The sequence below is a fragment of the Primulina tabacum genome, chromosome 1 (genome assembly GCF_025594145.1).
Source record: "Primulina tabacum isolate GXHZ01 chromosome 1, ASM2559414v2, whole genome shotgun sequence".
NCBI classification, from domain to species: Eukaryota; Viridiplantae; Streptophyta; class Magnoliopsida; order Lamiales; family Gesneriaceae; genus Primulina; species Primulina tabacum.
In genome coordinates this window covers 40,612,932-40,620,904 of record NC_134550.1, presented here as the reverse complement: position 1 = coordinate 40,620,904, position 7,973 = coordinate 40,612,932, and positions in this window count along the sequence as shown.

The following is a 7,973-nucleotide window of genomic DNA, read 5'->3' as shown; positions in this document are numbered from 1 at the left end:
TTCGGTTTTTTCTGAAAATTCAAAGGACAAAATGCTTCTACGTCTCCCCTTCTTTTGTTTTCAGAAGGTTCTCTAGAAGACTTTGATCAATACACACTTGTACAAACGCAGTTCAGTAGGACTTACTTTTTCCTACTAAAACTTTAAGCATTACAACTCAACACTTAATGAATTATGATTCTAGGAAAGACTTTTTTAATAGATTACAAACAATTTAACTTTTTAGTAAGAAAATACTGTAAGGCCCGAGGATTTGATTATCATGATCTGAAATGATTTGTGGATAAATTGATGTGATTATAGACGGAACGGTTCATTTTGAGATAGACGAAAAGAAGATTTAATTATGTGCAAGGAGGAGCCCTCGCGCATATGCGCGACCCCGTCGGGTGCATATGCGCGAGGTAGGCAGAGGACATCGCGCATATGCACGACCAGGATTCGTGCATATGCGCGAGGGTGGCAGAAACTTGTGAAGGACCTCGCGGATATGCGCCGAGCAAGGGCGCGCATAAGCGCGAGCTGCCGTGAGAATGACGCGCCGAGACATATTGTCTCGCGCATATGCGCCGAAGAAGGTCGCGCATATGCGCGAGACGTGTTTCTTAAAGAAGCGAGCCACGTTTCTATACATGCATGGGATATATATATATATTACTTCCTTCATTCAGAATTGAGAAAGGAAAAGGAAAAATCGAAGGGAAAAGCTCCAAGTCCTTACGTACTAGAATTTGAAGGTAACGTAGAATCCGTCCGTCTGATTTTGAATCCGACTTCGGTATCGTGTTTCTAGCGACGAGGGATTCAACTGGACGTAAGTTTTATTACGTTTTGATATGATTTTAAATTATGATACTGCCAGAATCAGATATGATTGATATATGTTATTCTTGACATAGTAGACATCGTATAATCGAAACCGGATCGAAGAACAGATACCGTATGAAATTGTTATGATTTTCTGAACTGATATGATCGAGATTGTACAGATTTGAGATTATGATATGTTATTGTTGAGATTATGGGTTGTACTGATATTGATTATGAGACGTGTTATTATATCTGTGATGTTGAGATTAATGGGGTTATTGAAATTGTATTGTTATGCCGTCGAAACATCAGTAGATTGATATTAATCAGATTCGCTATTGATTGCGATTGTATCGTTGTATAGTTGACATTGATCAGATTATGTCTAGATTGAGTATTGATACATGTCTTGAATTGAGTTGTACATTGACATAGTATATTCGATATTGTCATTACCAGATTGAATATGGACAGAGTTGAATTCGAGACTTCGACTTCGTCAGACCGAGAAGAGAAAGGTATAAATTAATGTTGATTCGGGATTGCACAACTCGAGTTTGATTTAACTTGAGTCTCCCAAAATCACATACTTGATTTTCATTGCCTCGATATATAGCAGTGTTTAAGATTGATATGCTTATTTTATAATTTATAGTTAAGCATTTGTTATGTGAGTAGACATTGGCAGGATATGCCCAGTCTTTGGCAGGATATGGCTAGTCATTGGCAGGATATGCCCAGTTTTGGCAGGATATGCCAAGTCTTTGGCAGGATATGTCAAGACGCCGGACGTTTGGTCGTATCGATGTTGCTTAGGAAAAGAGCAGCTCCTATCGCCGAGATTCGATACAGAGAGGGCCAGAGTCCGTGAATGAGAACGTACCACCACCACGATCGGGAGAGTAGGTGGGTGTTATGTTCTTATTCAGATCGGGATCCCTAGATTAGGAAAGAGTCGAGTCAGAGATTGTGAGTCAGAGTTTGATTTACAGCTTTATATCTTTTCATGTCTTTCAGATTTGATATATGTTATTGATATTTGTTTCATGCTTTTATATCTATTTATATGATTGCATGTATACATGATTTATACTAGGAATGTATTTCTCACCAGAGTTATCCGGCTGTTGTTTGTTTGTATGTGTGCATGACAACAGGTGGGATTAGATCTGTTGCATCACATGACATGTAGTGAATGAACAGTAGTTGTTATGATTTACTTTTGTACATGAATTGTACTTAGATCTAGATACTGATCTTTTAAATGAAATAAGATTTATTTCATTTGTTACCGCATTTGTATTTTAAAAAAAAAATTTAGACCCTATTTATTATAATTGATTAAATTATTCCCAAAGATGATTAAAAAACGAATTAGCGTCCGGGTCCCCACAAATACAATGAAAGAGTGTGTAACCAATGATAGCTCAAATACTTTTCTAAATATGAAAGAATTTTATAGTGTGTAATGGTTTTTGTAGATTTCAATATGATAAGCTAGAAGATGTGAGTGATTTTGCAATTTCACAAAGAGGTCAGTGTTTCTGAACTCATCATAAAACCTTTTATAAGTCATCTTCAACGTTCAAATGAGAACGACTATTTTTTTCTGTCACGAGTACCTGAATCCAAAAGTAGACGTCTCACTTATTTTTGTACCAAAAATGACAATGAACAATTGATGATCTGCATTTAACGACTTTAAATAAAGTGTATTATTTTACAAAATGACTACAATAAATAGGTCATTCTCTGGTAAATAATACAAACAAAACATATATCACTAATCTAATCTGATAAATTATCGTAAAAGACTATCTTTCTGACTATTGTTGTTGGTTCTATATCACTTCATTTTTAGTCTAGTCTACTGATATTTCTAGTTAATAGTGTGTTCTGATTCTCCTTGAGATGAATATTACTTCTGGTTTTCAGTTTTCTTTAAAAGTTTTCTGGAATTCCAACAACATCATCTTCTTTTAAATTACTCTCAATTACTGAGATTGTCATTTCTGAAGCCCTAAGATCAGAAGAAGCTGATTAATCATTGCTTGATCAGGAGAGGTAGTGGGATCTTGATAATCATAATTGGAGCTTAGAACGGACCGTGCCTCTCACAACTTTTGAATTTTGACATGCAGAAGGACATTATTTATTCCGTTCATTGCTTCAATGACAAAGTCTGTTTTGGTGGCAACAAATACCATTATGAAATTTTTGAGGGCTTTGGCATATGCGCCCTTGGTTTTGAAAGCTGATAGATGTTGAAGTGTGCAGATGTGAACCCAGTCATCAAAGTATGCAATATCCTTTACACTTCTTTAAATTTCCTCCATGTGAAGGTCTAATTGTGTTTCAACAGAGGATTTGTGTCCTGCAGTGACTGGTTCTTCAGAAACCTTAGGATTTTTCATTTGCCCTTGTATGTTAAAACTGGTTGCTTAAGTCTAGTGTGAGTTGACTCTGGCAGTAGATCTCGAATGTCCACGCTACCAGTTGGCCTTGGAGCGATGAGAATAGAGCCTGAGCTTCCCGCTATTGCATGATTCGGTGTTGGAGCACTACTTTGGTCTGAATTTGGTAGAGGTGCTTTGGGAGTTTGAGATGTGGTATTGACAGCAACATCAACAAGAGTGAGGATAAATCGGACATGGCTCTAGTTTTTGTGACGCAGATAGGAGGTTTGGATAACTTCTTTGTTGGGGTTAGATTTGGTGGAGGTTGGGTAGGACCAGAGGATTCCTCGGAGACAGTTTGTTCAAAGTCACTAACCACAATGATTTGTTTCCTCTTGGTCATTGTTTGTTTTTTAGCAGTCTCTTGCTTGGTCTTTATTTCTTTTTTGGCTTCAATAAATTCAGAGACAGTGGGTTTGGGTAAAAGGATAATAACATTATAATCATTATCAATCATGGTAGTTGTCGTGCCATCTTTATCAAAATTGAAACCAAAATCAACATCCTTGAGAAGTTTGCTGATGTGTGTAGCAAAGCTAGTACTTTTTCTATTCAAATTGCAACTTAGATAATATGCATATGAATGATAAAATGTAGAGTCTTTTGATACCATAAACCAACATTCGGAATACCATTTAAATATTTTATTAACATCTGTATAATTAGATTGCTTGTGATCAAATTAAAAGCTAATATAGATGCATATTGCAAATATTATGTATGACCTACTGAGTAAGATTTAGCAAGAGTTTATTTGCATCCCAAAGCTCGCACAGTCGAGGGTCATTTTCATAGGTTGTTTTCTGGGTTCATTCAGTTAGATTACAGCACAACACAAATCTCAAGGTGTCACTTCTATGGCCACCCATTTGTTTTATTGGAGTAATGGTGAGCCTTCGATATTTTATTGGGTTTGTCGCAATGATTTTCTGTTGTGGCTTTCTTTCTTGAATTTTGTATTTTGAAATGATTTGTATGAGGGAAATGTTGACTTTATCACGTGGTACAATATATATATATGTATATATTTTGTTTTTTTGGAGATTTTTCCTGTGCTATTTATCAGAAATTTTTGTTTATTTTGTCTGAAAATCTTGTTTGAGGTTATGTTCTGTAATCTGTGTGAAACGTTTGTTAGAGTAGATGCCCTGCAAGCCAACTGTTGGTTAGGAATTTTATTGACTCAGTTGTAATAAACAATTTTTATTTTGATATAATTCATTATTTCATGTTTTGTTATTTTTTTATCTGTATACCCATGTTATCAAATATAAATAAAGACCTTGATTATACTTTAATACAAATGAATCGTAATTCGATGTTGAAACTCGTTTGTAAACACTGTATGATCTAAATTCGTTCCTAATCAATTCAGCCGCCTAAAACATGGATAAAGGTCGCTTGAGCTCGAAACTAGCATCTGTGATGTTGTGTACTGCGTTTCTTGGTAAGGGCATATAGATGTCCAAACATGCAGATGGGTAGTCATATGATGATTATACCGAACAACCCTCCTCAGACTTTCCAAGTGGTTATCATTCATCGAGAGGATAAGTTCGTGTTTATTTGTACACCATTAGTCCTTACGACCCGGGACAACACTGAGACTCAATATGCTAGGGCTGTGCTTTGACTCGTTTACCGAATCCAGGAGAGCCATCAGGTGGCGAGGTTGGGTACAGTTGCGACACATATATGAGCCAGTACATTGTAGTCGGGGATTCACCGCTCACCTATGGGTGTGAATATCCTATGTGATCTGATAAAACAATAGTGCGTGGAATCTCTGGCTAGAGTATGAAATGTACTTTAGAGAAATAGTTCTCCAATAGTACATGTGATGCCACTATTTATATTTATCACATAGTTATCAAATTATTATGCAACCCTCAATGAACCAATGGCTGCAGATTTGATCGGGATATATGAGATGAAGGGACCGTACTTTACATTAATCATAATCGACTGGTTCTTGCAGGCACTATCAGTGATACCTAGGGGATCATGGGGCGATGCTACTAGACGCTCTTACCATGATCCGATGGGTGCAATCAGAAATGAGTTCTGAAATTCTTGATCAAGGTGTTGATGAAAAGAATGGGGCTAACTAGGGTAAGCCCGAATAAAAATAAATGTTATTTTGAATCACAAAGAGTTGTGAACCCAGGGCTAGCTGTATCCCTGAACCATTGAGGATCACACAAGTACTGGATCATTTGTTCCCGTTGAAGTTGAATTTATATATTATAGTAAATTCAAGAAGTTGAATTTATGATAATTAAATTTTGGAGGTGATAAAATTCAAGGAGTTGAATTTACAATTTATGTAATCAATTCAAATGTTGAATTTATAATTAATTTAATTTATTAAACTCAAAAGTTAGGTCTGTTAAATGTTAAATTAAAAATGGTGGGAAATATGTTTAAATGGGCTTGTAGGAGTAAAACTATAACATACTAAATAATTAAAGTTTAAATGGACTTTGATTAATTAATTAAAACTATTTGGACTAGTCAATTAATTAACCAAACCCATTAATATTAATTAGAAGGCCCATGTATTATTTTATGTGTATTAAGGTAATGACTTAATTATAAATAGGTTAATCAAGCCATAACCCTAGACATAACAAGCTGAAATTTTCGAAAATTTCGGCCTCCTTCCTCCTCCATAAAATTTCGGTCATCTCTTGAAAAAGGGTTGAGCCGCCTCTCGTTTTTAATCTCAAACGTAAAAATTTCTCACAATTTTCTAGTGCAAATTGGAAGAGAAATAAATAATCTAGTCGTGGACCTGATTAGAAGAACAAAGAAAGGAGTCTCCTCTTGAAGAAAGTTCGTAGGGATTGATCAAGAGCTATCTCCGCTAAACCCGGAATAGTTGGAGCCGTGTGATTAATTCACTAAAAGTATGAAATTATAACGCCCTATGAATGTTTGATTTTTAAAATCATACGAGCGCTGATAAGCACGAATTATAAAGCGCTTTAGGGACTTTATTTTTTCATATTCGTGCTTATCAGGCGTTTTTATTCCGAGTTTCGCGCTTTATTAGTGTTATTGTTGCTATTTGCAGGTTTGACCAAAAGATAATAAATGCCAAATAAAAGAAAGAAAAGTCAACCTTCGCAATGCCATGTCAGAAACAACCGGAAAAATAGGAAAATAGCACAAAGAAGTATCCGGACCGGGGTCCGTGCCTTAGAAGCCGAGGGAAGATTTTGACAGAGTCTACACGGACCCCATGACAGACCGGTACACGGGGTTCGTGTACATCAGCATCCGAGAATGAATATCACAGTGACTACACGGACCCCGAAACGGACCTTTACACGGGGTCCGTGTCCATCGTTTCCGGAAAGAAATTTTTAACAGTGTCTACACGGACCCCTCCCCTGATGTATGCATGGGGTCCGTGCCCTTGAGAACAGACTCAAATTTGGTAAGATTTTGGAGAGATTTTGGAGAGATAAAAAGGGAAAACCTAGATCATTTTGGGGCACTTTTTGGCTGGGCAACGTTTGATTGAGAAAAAGAACAAAAGGCGGCGGCTAGAGCTTGGAGAAAGGAGAGGAAAAATGTGCTTTACACGCAAGATTCGCGCATCATTGCTGAGATTTTCTCCTCTTCTACTTTCTTATTTTTAGTCATGAATTCAAATATTAGAGTTTTTTCTAGTCTTGAATTTATGGAGTAGTTTTTCTTGTGTTTGGGACCACAATCGGGACAAAATTTTAATCTTATGCATTCATTGGATTATTTGATTTATGAATTAATCTATGTTATTGATTAATGTTTGCGCAATTTTCTTGCTTTTAATTTGGCTAATTATTTGCATGTTTGTTGTTCGATCTCGACTCGAAAGAGAATAGATTGAATTTAGCATAAAAAATATTAATCAACACACGGTTAAATCGACTAGAAATAATATTCGGTTTCAATGTGCGATTTTAGGCGACAGCTGTAATGTCATTGTTGAATAATGCGTTTTTGTTTGATTAAATTCAATTAGAAATAATTGGACTGTTGAATGAAAATAGGATTATAAATTCTAGAAATAGATTTATAGTTAATTCAGGGAATTTCATCGTGGCATCGAATAATCGGTGGTTAATTAATTCCAATGCGTGATAATAATCAAAGTTTGGACCGTTGTGCGTTCCCGGTCATTTTCTTTAAATTTGAAAATCCCCAAGTTCCAAGCTGTTCTGCGAATTCGATCTTGATCATTAATTTAGCATAAATTAGTTTAATTTAATTAATTTAAATTATCATCAAATCACTCGTTACTGTTTGCCTAGATTAATTCGAATAATTCAATCTTAGTAGTTAAATAATAGTCTCTATGGGATCGATACTTGGACGTGTCCTCCATTTACTATTACCTGACCTAGTCCGCTTGCTAGAATTTTTCCCAACCGAATTCGTCGGTCAAGTTTTTGACGCCGTTGCTGGGGACTATTTGTTTAATAGTAGGATAAATTATTTATTTTAGACTAGGAATTTATTCTTAGTTCTTATTTTCATTTAAAAATGTTTTATCATTTTTTATTAATTTTTGCTTCAGACTTTTGCATTCTTTTGGAGCTTGAATTGTGCACTTAAATTTTTGATTTCAGGAGTCTAGCTCGTTTTATATGAGCCGTGCTCAAGGCTTTGAAAATCTAGTGCCACTTGATCTAGAGATTGAAAGTACTCTCCGCCGCA